Genomic DNA, 13,072 nt, shown 5'->3' with positions numbered 1-13,072 from the left:
CTAACATGTAGTTTGATCATGAGCTACATGATTCATTACTCTTGAATATATAATCTACAAAGGATAAGAATTAACAAACAACACTAAACTAGCAATATAATGCTCATAGAAAAAAGATAACATGGATCTATCTTTTTTGGCTCAGTGTATTCTCGAGCAAAATGGCCCTTCTTGTCATAGTTATAGCAAGTCAGCTTTCTCTTAGGTTTTTGTTTATATTTTTTTTCTTTCTTCTTGATTTTGGCCTTACCCAATAATAGTGCCAACTTCTTTTCCCTTTCCCTTTCTTTTCTTAAACTATCTTTTCTTATTCTTTGAACCAAAATCTTCAGCTACAAAAGTTTATCCAGTAATCCTTGCGGATTCTATTCTCTCTGCCTCAAGTTCAACATAGCGTGAGATATCAGTGAAAGTCTTGATAGTTTCACTGTGTGTAAGGTTTTATTTCATTGTTTCCCAAGAATCAAGAAGGGAACAAATTACTGCTTGAACCTATTGTTTATCAGTCAACTTGTAACCAACAGTCTTTAGTTCCCAAATCATATTCATCATTTCCCTCAGATGTTGGATCATGGTAACATTTGGACACTTTTTGCAATTGTCAAACTTAATTGTTAGCTAACGAAGTTTACTGGGACTTACTCCACTATACTTCTCTCTAAGGATTGCCCAAACAGCATGAGCCGATGGTAACAGCTCATACTCAAATACCAGGTCATCCGCCATTGAACTAATCAATATTTTCTTAGCAGTGGAGTCCTTCCTTTTTCATGCCTTATAGGAAACAAAGTCATATTTATGCTGTGATGTAGAATCGTTAGTAGGTTCTTCCATAAACTGATTTATAACCTCTAGAACTTTTTGTTTCTCAAGAACGTATTGTATCTTGAGGTGCTAGATTTTATAGTTATTCCCAAATAATTTTTCTCCGTTATTGAGTTCAACTATGATATTTTTAGTAACTATGATTTAATATAAATAAACACATTACTTAGTAATTCAATGTATTTTATATGTATATACTTTATTATTGACTTAATGTTAATTTGAGTTAATTTACAAAATTAAGTGGCAACTACGTTTCCACTTATCATTCGTATGATCCAATCTAACTAATATTGATCAATACTATTATACACATGCCCATCAAATGAACTAATCATTAAGTGAACAAATTATTAAATTTACTCATCATTTAAATTAACTAATCATTCTTTTAAGACCGTTAACACATAACATTTCTTTTCTAGTTTGTTAATGTTGGTGCAATATCCCTTAGGTCAAGGTTGACCTGGTTGACCAAGCTTGAGTCTTGGTTTGGATTTCGATGTTTGATAATGAAAGGTTGATTGCAGAAGAGTCAGGTAGGTCAAGGTTGACCGGATACTTGATTGTGAAAGTCCTAGTGAGTGAAGCTAGGCAGATGGAAATCCTGGTGAGTGAAGTCAGGTGAAAGTCCCAGTGAGTGAAGCTAGACAGATTGAAAACCCTAGTGAGTGAAGCTAGGTGAAAGTCCAAGTAGGTCAAGAGAGTGACCGGATACTTGGCATGAAAGAAAAGTCCAAGTGGGTCAAAGGGATTGACCGGACACTTGGTGAGGGAGTCCTAGCAGGTCAAGGGAGTGACTAGATGCCAGGCATGACGGACCAACAGGTTAAGGTTGACCAGATGTTGGTTTGGGAGGTTTGAGACTTGGTTTTGGGCAAAAACCAAGTGCTGAATCGATCCGTGGATCGATCCAGGCTCTGGATCGTTCAGTGGATCGATCCAGACCTTTCCCAGCGAACAGAAAGCCTCTGGATCGATCAGTGGATCGATCCAGAGGTCTCAATCGATCAATGGATCGATTGGGACGCTGCTGCTTCGCGCGATAAGCGCTGGATCGATCCGTGGATCGATCCAGGCATTTTTCCAGAGCACAGAGGCGCTCTGGATCGATCCGTGGATCGATCCAAAGCCTCCCCGATCGATTGGGAAGAATTGAATCGATCGGGATCCGACCGTTGAGTCGTATTTGAGCCGCAGGCGAGCGTTGTCTTCGGCACTTCTTCACCGATTCATTTCAGATCATCACCAGCTCCTCCATAGCACTTCTCAAGCTCGAGATCGCCAGTTCTTGAAGGTTCTTGGAGGCTCTTCCAAGTCAAGAGGCGGATCAATGCAAGAAGAAGAAACTAGGGTTAGGGTTTGTACACTCATTGTAAGCTTGTAAGCTTGTATTTCTTTACTACCCTTTCTTCTTCTTGTATTGAGTCTTGTAGGGCTTCTCCGCCCTTGGTAGTTACCATAAAGGAGAGTTTTATTTAGTGGAGGGTGTGTGTGTAGGTGTGGATCCTTGGACTAGTCACCTCTTGTGAGGTGGATACCAAGTAAACCAACCGTGTTAGTGTTGTGTGAGTTATTTCTGTATTTTCCGCTGCACATCTTCGAAGAAACAAGCAACGCCGAACAACGGGCACGCGACGAGCTATTCACCCCCCCCCCCCCCTCTAGCTACTTTTGGTCCTAACAAGTGGTATCAGAGCAAGGTCGCTCTTCACCGGAATCATCGCCGGAAGGGTCAAGCATAACAAGAAAAGCTAGAGGGTGAAGAAGTTGGAGAAAATTCTTCAAGTTCAAGATTTTATCAAGCTCACCTTCAAGATGCAATTCCAAGATGGACTTGGATTTGATACAAGGGTGGCTCCACCATACACATCCACAAGCTTCGATTCTTGGAAATCAAGAATCGAAAATTTTCTTATGATGGAGATAGAGCAATGGTTTGCTCTTATGGAAGGCTTCAAGGCTCCAACAAACTCCAAGGGCAAGCTTCTCAAGAAAAGCAAATGGAGCTCGGAGCAAGTCCAAAGGTGCGAGGCAAATTACAAAGTTACCAAGCTTTTGGTAAATTTATTGCCAAGCACCATCCTTTGCAAAATTGGAGAAGTTGAAGATGCAAAGAAATTATGGAGTAAATTGACCAAGCTTCATGAAGAGATCCCCTCCACTGTACAAGAGCAAGAAGTATCCAGAGAGGGTGACTCTTTGGAGCAAGGCCAAAAGGAGGACTCCGAGGTTGAGAGATGTTCAACCTCCGAAGAAGAAGTCCAAGAAGAAGCTTCATCCTCAAGGGAATGCATCGAAGGGAACAAGGAGGGAGCATACTCCTTGTTTCATATTCAAGATGATGAAGCCTCCACCTCTAGGATTGAGGGGGAGCGATCCTTGGTGACTCCGGATCAAGAAGAAGGAGAAGCCTCCACATCCGGGTCAAGAGACGAAGAAGAGGAAGAAGATTCTACCTCCACAAGTCAAGAAAAATCAAATGGAGGGGAATCAAGGTCCGATCAAGAGGAAGTTTCCACCTCCGGATCCAAAGGAAAAGATGCCACCCCTACAAGCAAAGGTATAAATATTTCAATTAATAATAAAAATCATATTATATGCTTTGAATGTAGGGAACATGGGCACTACAAAAGCAAGTGCCCTAAATTGGCCAAGAAGAAGGGCCAAGTGGCACCAAAGGGCAAGGAGAAGCTAAAGGAGACCATCCCCGGAACAAAGAAGAGCAAGGAGCACATTGTGTGTTTCTCTTGCAATCAAAAGGGGTGATCCTGTCCGAACCAGGAGTCAACAGAAGCTGGGGGTGTGGCGCTTCTTGCTGGATCCTCGAGTGCTCCGGCGAACCTGCAGCAAAACCGAGCCGGGAGGGGTGTCCCGGCGACGGCCCTCCGACGCTCGAGTCAGGCGAGGAATAACAAAAAGGTGGCCTCAGGATCAAGACTCGCGTACCTCCGATGAAGAAAAGGAGACCTTATATAGACCTCTCGAAGGAGCCTGGGCGCGCCAATCAAAGCAATCGCCTGCTTTCGACCATGCCCAGGTATGGATCTGTCAGAAAGACCATGCCCAGGTATGGGTCTGTCAGAAAGACGTCCATAAGGCTATACCGCTACTGTACCAACCTCTCCATGATGTGACGGCGAGATCCTCCATCGTGCACTCTGGTGTACGGCGTAATCATCAGACATGCCTTTGCTGACATCCCATATCCTGAGCTGAACGAATAGGCCGCTCGGCTAATCTTTGCATCCTCGCTCTTATCCTGGACGAGCGGACCGCCCGCTCGGCCCTCGGTCCCAGCCGGGCGGACACCCGCTCGGCCATTCAGTCTTCCCGCCTTGGCGTCGGAAACCCAAGCCCATGGCTGGGTTATCTTTGGTTCCGCTCGGACCTACTCAGCTGCTCGGCGCGGCCATTAACCGCTTAGTCAGCCCTACATCTGTCCTCAAGCTGAGACCCTTCAGGAAGTGGATCCTCCATTCTTACCACCGGATCACTTGCCTTCCCTTCAAGTCTAGTCGAAGGAGGCAGTGAGTCCGACTGACTGGACTGGGCGGTCGTCGCCTTACCATCGCTTATAATATCCCTTGAGCCGTTCGGCCCTTATGCCAAATTCAGCCGCTCGGCTCTTCGTTTTGGTTGCCTTATCGCTCAACGTGGATGTTTGCTTGTCTAAATCTTCTCGAAAATCACGCAAATCCTCTTCATTAAGCCGAAGCATGTGCGGTATGGGCGCATTAATTGCGCCTGGTGACAGAGGGCCACGTGGCTCTTCTTGCGTGGCGGTGATGATCCGTACGATGGGGCGCCGATTACTTTGAAATGGACAGTTAGATGATGACCTCGTCTCTCGTGACCTGCATCTGACGGCGGAGGCCGACAGGCCTCGGCCGTATAAAGCCTCCGTCTCCTTCCTTCGCCGCATGCTTGCTTGCGCGTTGTCCTTCTGCCTCTTCTTCTGCTGCGGCCTCCGACGATCCAGTTCCTGTTTTTCGGCGGCTACCATCCCACCGGTGATCCTTTCCGCCCGTTTCCTTCTCAGTGAGTCTCCTCCTTTCGTTTACAAGGTCTTCCCAACTCGTTTTGCCTCTTTCGTTCCCGTTCCTTTGGTTTCTTGCTATCTTTTTGCTTCTCCGAGATGGCAAGCTCCTCCGAACCCGCTGTTGCTGTTCATGGCCCTTGGTATCTGACCATGGAGAGTCGATTTGATGAAGAGGGCGCTCGGCGCCTTGTTCGGACGTACGCGATTCCTGATGACCACCGACCACATGACCCTCCGATCGACACCTGTTTGTTTTTAGACCAATTCCAGGGTGGCCTTAGATTTCCTACCCATCCCTTTATTTTAGAGGTTTGTAATTATTTCCGCATCCCGCTCGGCCAACTTGTGCCGAATTCCTTTAGGCTGCTGAGCGGGGTGGTCGTCCTCTTTAAGCTGCACAGTATCCCACTCGACCCCAAGATATTCCACTATTTCTTCTACCCCAAACAATCCGAGTTGGACACTTTTATTTTCCAAAGTAGAATATGCTTCAAATTTTTTGATAATATGCCGACCTCCAACAAGCACTGGAAGGAGTTCTTCTTCTACATACGAAATGGCAGACCGCTGTGCCGACCCAGCCAGAGCTCGGCAAATTCAGAAGCAGTCCAGCCTACCTTCATGCGGCAAACTGGTTGTCCGGTCAACGGTACAAAATCGACCAGTTGCTTCTCAAGGGGGTGTTGTACATTTTTGGATTATCTCCCGTTCGGGCCAACCTCCCCCACCGCATGGGTAAGGACTCTTTACTTCTTTCACCTTTTTTGTCTAACTGATTTTAATTTCTTCTGCTGCAGCTGAAGTCATGTGGCGCTCCAAGGCTACCGACCATCTGAAATTGAAGGTCGTGGAAATTGAGGCGGCCACCAAAAAAGAGCTCGCTGAGCGGGGTCTCATCCCCAGTCGCCCGGCGGATGCAGGAGAGGGGGGGGGGCGCAGTCTGCCCCTGAAACAGAAGTTGCCCAAGCCGCTTCAACGGAGGTCGAGGTGGATCCTGTTTCTTCTGCTCCAGCCGAGCTGGGAATCCCCCAGACCGGGGATTCACCACCGGGAGTTCGGCGGAAACGTCGAAGAGACTCCAGCCTTCCGCCGACCAAAGAGGGCGAACCACGGGTGCCGATCGAGATTGCCTCGCCCGATCGCACGGAGTCGCAGATCGGCACCCCCGTGGCCTCGCCCATCGCACAACACTCTGGTTCTCCTCCGCGGACTCGTCGTCGCTTACGATGGTTGGGCGAGACTTCAACCATAGGGGAGTCCTCGGGCCAGGCGACTGCGGCCGAGAAAGGGCCGGCCGGCCACCCGACCATCAAGACGACCCTCCGATTTCCTTCAGAGGAATATTTATTATCTGCCGATCGGCCATCGAGTCCCGTTCACGAAATAACCCTGACGGGTCCGCTTGCCAAGCTCTTCGAGGACGCCCAGATTCAGGTGGCCCTCATGACGCCCAAGCAGCTCGGCGATAACAACATGCAGCAGGCCACTCAGGTACGTTAATTTTTCTTCCTGTGCCATGCTACCGTTTGGCTCCTAATTTTATTATTTCCCTTATAGCGTTGGGCTGAGCAAATCGCCACTAGCCATCGGCTAGCCGAACTGGAGGATCTCCTGGAAAAACTCCAGGTGTCGGGAGGTCTATCGGCCAAGCGGGAGAAACAAGCCCTCGAGGCCGAACAGAAGAAGGCCGCCGACCTGGCTACAGAGGTGGCTCGACTCGAAGACTTGGTGAAGAAGCGCGACGGGGACGTGAAGCGTGCCAGTAGCCGGAAGAGGCGGACGATTGCTGATCTGGATAAGATGAAAGTTGAAGTCCGAGCCCTAGATCAGCAATCTAAAAAGCTAGAGGCCCAACTGGCTGTCGAACGGGATGGGCGCTCTGCTGAACGCACCAAAGCGGAGGTGGACCAGAAAGTTCTTCAAGATTCACTGATTGCCTCCCGGGCGGCGCTCAGACAATATAAGGAGGGAGAGTCGAGTCGCCTAGCAGCAGCGCGCCAAGAATACCTCCGCTCGGAACGGTTCGGTGCGAAATTCGGCGGCAACGTCTCCTCAACCTTCGCCGAGGCGGTCAAGGTCACCATGGCGTACTTGAAGAAGGGTGGCCACCTTCCTGCGGGAATGCACATTCCCGCCTCCGACCTGGCGGCCATGATAGATGATATCCCGGACGCCTTTTTTAATTTTGAGGACCCGGAGTGAGGCGAGCTCTTCTAAGTACTTTCTGTATTTCATCCGCTTTGCGAATGTAGGACTTTTGTACGTGCCGTTCGGCATAATTGTGTTCCTTTACTTGTATTTTTGTTTGCCCTTCATTGCCCCTTTTTATTCTGTTTGATGCTCATTCGTAGAATCAATTAGGCTCCACGTGTTTCTCACTAGACGACCGATCAGGTTAATCGATTGGCTCGTTTTCCTCAAAATCGTTTAGCGCTTGGCTATACTGTTTGTGTTCAACGAATGCGAAGTATTGACAAACTGACGGTCGATCGGCCTCAATCAATTTAGTACTTGCGAACGCTCGTTATTTGGCGTCCTTAGTTCCGTCCAAGAAGTTCACAGTCGCGGGTTCGGCACTCGATCTTTAACGACGGAGCTCGTCGACCTTCCGCTCGGACGTTTATAGACGCCGGCTCGTCTCTCGATCTTTAACGTCGGAGCTCGATGGCACGGATATTTATAGCCGATCGGCGCGGCTCTCGATCTTTAACGACGGGGCTCGTCGACCTTCCGCTCGGACGTTTATAGACGCCGGCTCGTCTCTCGATCTTTAACGTCAGAGCGACGGCGCGGATATTTATAGCCGATCGGCGCGACTCTCGATCTTTAACGACGGGGCTCATCGACCTTCCGCTCGGACGTTTATAGACGCCGGCTCGTCTCTCGATCTTTAACTTCGGAGCTCGACGACGCGGATATTTATAGCCGATCGGCGCGGCTCTCGATCTTTAACGACGGGGCTCGTCGATCTTCCGCTCGGACGTTTATAGACGTCGGCTCGTCTCTCGATCTTTAACGTCGGAGCTCGACGGCGCGGATATTTATAGCCGATCGGCGCGGCTCTCGATCTTTAACGACGGGGCTCGTCGGTCTTCCGCTCGGCGGGTTTATAGACGCTAGCTCGTCTCTCGATTTTTAACGTTGGGGCTCGACGGCGCGGATATTTATAGCCGATCGGCGCGGCTCTCGATCTTTAACGACGGGGCTCGGCGGGTTTATAGATGCCGGCTCGTCTCTCGATTTTTAACGTCGGGGCTCGACGGCGCTGATATTTATAGCAGATCGGCGCGGCTCTCGATCTTTAACGACGGGGATCGTCGGCGCGGATGTTTATAGCCGATCGGCGCGGCTCTCGATCTTTAACGACGGGGCTCGTCGACGCGGATATTTATAGCCGATCGGCGCGGCTCTCGATCTTTAACGACGGGGCTCGTCGACCTTCCGCTCGGACGTTTATAGACGCCGGCTCGTCTCTCGATCTTTAACGTCGGAGCTCGACGGCGCGGATATTTATAGCCGATCGGCGCGGCTCTACGGTTTAACGTCTGGGCTAGACGGCCTTCAAGGCTAACTCCTTACCAGGCCGAGCGACCTTGGCCTTCATACCTTATCCCGTGCTTGAACAGTTTTTATGCCCATCCGAACGGCACGGGTCATTTGCTTACGAATTTAAATGCATACTCTTCCTGACTGATCGGCTCGGGGGCCTTCGCTATTCGAGCGCTTGGCTCGAATAATCCATATGCCCCTGCCGAACGGTACGCCGTTCAGAGGAGAATGCTCAATGTGTTTTCATCTTTTTGCTCCCTGCATCACAAGTATATAGGCGACCAAAAAGTATATAAATTTATATTTAGCGCACCTTTCACCTAGCTTGGAGAACGTACTCCTGGCTGAACGACTCAGGGTCTGCTTCGTCGAGCCTTTTGGCTCGGATAATTTACCTCCGTCCGAACGGTATTGGGCCTTCAATTCTTGTTGATGATGCCTTATATTTGTTCTCTTGATTCTTCATTTCTGCATTTCAAGTATTCAGTCGAAAAAAGTACACAGGATGATTTACATTAATACACCTTTCACCCCGCCCGGTAAGGCTGGAGGTGGTTCGCGCTCCACGGTCTATCTAGCTGCCGACCGTCCTCGTCTTCCAAATAATACGCGCTCGAGTGGAGCTTTTCGATGATTTTGAAGGGACCTGCCCACGGAGCTTCAAGCTTGCCGACGTCGCCGACCGGCTTGACTTTCTTCTAGACCAGGTCGCCGACCTGGAATGATCTGGGAATGACGCGCCGGTTGTAGTTTTGCTTCATCCGCTTACGGTATGCCATCAGCCGAACGGATGCCTTGGCTCGCTCCTCGTCAACCAAATCCAGCTCCATGTTCCTTCGCTCGGCGTTGCCTTCATCGTAACATTGGATCCGGACGGACTCGACGCCGACTTCAACCGGAATGACCGCTTCGCCGCCGTACACCAGATGAAAAGGTGTGACGCCCGTTCCTTCCTTAGGAGTCGTTCTATGGCCCATAAAACGCCCGGCACTTCATCCGGCCAACTTCCTCCCACGTGGTCGAGCCGAGCGCGCAGAATACGGAGAATTTCCCGATTGGCTACTTCGGCTTAACCGTTGCTTTGGGGGTAAGACACGGTTTCCCCATTGTCGGAAACCAATCGGCGAGGGATACCGAACCTACAGATGATGTGTTGCCAGATGAATTTTTTGACCATCTGCTCGGTGATCCTGGCTAGTGGTTCGGCCTCCACCCACTTGGAAAAATAATCGACCGCCACCAGCAAAAATTTCCTCTGCCCGGTCGCCATCGGAAATGGACCCACAATATCCATTCCCCATTGATCGAACGGACATGAAACGGTTGATACTTTCATCTCCTCTGCCGGTCGGTGGGAGAAGTTGTGATACTTCTGGCATGAAAGGCATGTAGATACTGTCCGAGCGGCGTCTATTTGTAAGGTCGGCCAGAAATATCCAACTAGCAGGATCTTCTTAGCTAGTGATCGTCCGCCCGGATGTCCTCCACACGATCCTTGATGTACCTCTTGGAGGATGTAAGTTGAGTCCTCCGAGCTCACACATTTCAACAGCGGGCGAGAGAAAGCCTTCTTATAGAGCTGATCGCCAATGAGTGTGAACCGACCGGCCCTCCTCCTGAGCAGCTGAGCTTCATCCCGATCGACCGATGTGGCTCCCGAGCGGAGGAAATCTATGATGGGTGTCCTCCAGTCGCTTGGAAACGTGAGTCCTTCCATCCGGTCGACGTGCGCCACCAGCAGTACTTTTTCAATTGGTTGCTGAATGGCAACCGTCGTTATTGAGCTTGCGAGTTTGGCTAACTCGTCGGCTGCCTGGTTCTCCGTTCGGGGGATCTTCTGAATAAGAACCTCTCGGAAAGTAGCTTTGAGTTTTTCAAAGGCCTCAACGTAGAGTTTAAGCCGAACGCTGTTGATCTCAAAGGTGCCAGAAAGTTGCTGAGCGGCCAACTGTGAATCCGAATAGAGAGTCACCCGACCGGCACCCACATGCCGTGCTGCCTGCAATCCGGCTATGAGGGCCTCATACTCTGCTTCATTGTTGGTAGCTTTGTAATCCAGCCGGACGGATAGGTGCATCTTTTCTTCTTGAGGTGAGAGCAGCAATATTCCAATCCCACTTCCGAGCCGAGTGGAGGACCCATCCACATATATTCTCCACATAGCTTCCGGCTCTGGCCTTTGCACTTCGGTCACAAAATCAGCCAAGGATTGCGCTTTGATCGCCAAGCGGGGCTGGTATTGGATGTCAAATTCACTTAGTTCTGTCGTCCACTTGATGAGCCGTCCGGACGCTTCTGGATTCAACAGTACTCTTCCTAGTGGACTGTTCGTCCGGACAATGATGGTGTGAGCCAAGAAATATGGTCGAAGGCGCCGAGCGGCTAGAACCAAAGCAAAGGCCAACTTCTCGAGCCTGGTGTAACGAGATTCAGCATCTTTTAAACACCGGCTGCTCTTTGCCGCTCGCCCTCACAAGTGCTGAGCCTACAGCATGCTCAGTTGACGACAGATAAATATAAAGTGACTCACCCCCGATCGGCTTGGCAAGTACAGGCAAAGAGTTAAGATATGTTTTCAATTCTCCGAATGCTCGGTCACATTCTTCATCCCACTGGAACTTAGTAGCCTTGCGCAGGATCTTGAAGAATGGTAGGCTTCGATCGGCGGTTTTGGAGATGAATCTGGACAAAGCAGTTATCCGACCGGTCAACCGCTGCACTTCCCTTGTATTTCTGGGAGGCGGCATGTCTTGTAGAGCTTTCACCTTGCTGGGATTTGCCTCGATTCCCCGCTCGGTCACTATGTACCCCAAGAAACGCCCTCCTTTTGCACCGAACAGGCACTTCTGGGGATTTAGCTTGACTCCATATTTGCGTAGCGTTCGGAAGGTTTCTTCCATGTCCTTGAAGAGATCGGCCGCTCGGACGGATTTGATAAGAATGTCGTCCACATAGACTTCCAAATTCCGCCCGATCTGCTCCCTGAACACCTTGTTCATCAAGCGTTGATAGGTGGCCCCGGCATTCTTCAATCCGAACGGCATCACATTATAGCAATATGTGCCGTCGGCAGTCACGAAGCTGACTTTTTCTTGATCTTCACGGGCGAGCGGCACTTGATGATAGCCTTGGTAGGCGTCGAGCATACATATTAACTCGCAGCCGGCCGTAGAGTCCACCAGCTGATCTATCCGGGGCAGGGGATAAAAATCTTTGGGGCATGCTTTGTTTAAGTCCCTAAAGTATATGCAGACTCTCCACTTGCCGCCCGGCTTGGAGACTAATACTACGTTAGCCAGCCAGCTCGGGAACTGCACCTCGCGTATATGGCCGACCTCCAGAAGCTTTTCTACCTCCGCCCGGATGATGGCATTCTGCTCGGCGCTAAAATATCTTTTTCTCTGCTTTATCGGCCGAGCGTCCGATCGGACATGCAACTCATGCTGTGCTATGCTCGGCAAGATTCCGGGCAATTCATGTGTCGACCAGACGAAGACATCATGATTTCGTTGGAGGCATTGGATCAGCTCTGCCTTCTGCTCCTCCTCCAGATCAGAGGCGATAAAAGTCGTGGCCTCCGATCGGGTTTGATGGATCTGAACCTCCTCCTTTTCATCATAAATTAAAGCAGGAGGTTTCTCGGTTATGGCGTGTACCTCGATCCGGGGCGCCTTCCGAGCGGCACAGGCTTCTGCTCGGATCATCTCTATATAGCACCGCCGAGCTGCTAGCTGATCTCCCCGTACTTCTCCCACTTTGTCCTCCACGGGGAACTTGATCTTCTGATGGAAGGTTGAGACGACTGCTCGGAATTCGCTGAGCGCCGGTCGTCCCAAAATGACGTTGTAGGACGAAGGAGAGTCGACCACCACGAAGTTTATCGTCCTAGTCCTCCTGAGCGGCTCTTCTCCCAGCGAGGTAGCCAGTCGGATCTGTCCGACCGGCTGCACTTCGTTACCCGTAAACCCGTAGAGCGGCGTTGTCATGGGCAGCAGCTCGGCTCGATCAATTTGCAGCTGATCGAACGCCTTCTTGAATATAATGTTGACCGAGCTCCCTGTGTCAACAAATATGCGGTGAATAGTGTAATTTGCTATTACCGCTTTAACGAGCAGAGCGTCGTCGTGGGCCACTTCAACGCCTTCTAAGTCCCCAGGCCCGAAAGTGATTTCCGGTCCACTTGCCCGCTCTTGGCTGCAACCGACTGCGTGGATCTGGAGCTGCCGGACGCCCGCCTTTCTGGCTCGATTGGAGTCTCCTCCGGTCGGCCCGCCGGCAATAACGTTGATCTCGCCCCGGGAAGTATTGCTCCTGTTTTCCTCTTCCCGAGTGGACGGTCGGGACCGTTCTCTGGACGCCCGGCGATTCTCCTGTCTCGGAGATCGGTGCCGATCGGGCGTCTGTTGATGTCGCCTCTCGGTGCGGGTCCGGTCGGCTTCATGGGTCCTTTGTCTCCTGTCGCTGGGAGGAGACCGTCTTTCGGCATTCCTGGGAACGGGATTAGCCATGAAGGGAAGACTTCGACAATCCCTCGTGTTGTGCGTATCCGTCCGGTGGAAGGAGCAGAACATAGGGGTCCACCTCTTCTTTGGCTTGGGCCGAGCGGCAGCTACCTCTTGTACTTGGGACCTCACCCGAGGGGAGCGGATTGCTTCG

The sequence above is a fragment of the Zingiber officinale genome, chromosome 10A (assembly GCF_018446385.1).
Source record: "Zingiber officinale cultivar Zhangliang chromosome 10A, Zo_v1.1, whole genome shotgun sequence".
Classification (NCBI taxonomy): domain Eukaryota; kingdom Viridiplantae; phylum Streptophyta; class Magnoliopsida; order Zingiberales; family Zingiberaceae; genus Zingiber; species Zingiber officinale.
The sequence above is the reverse complement of the archived record's forward strand: the minus strand, read 5'-3'. Positions refer to the sequence as shown.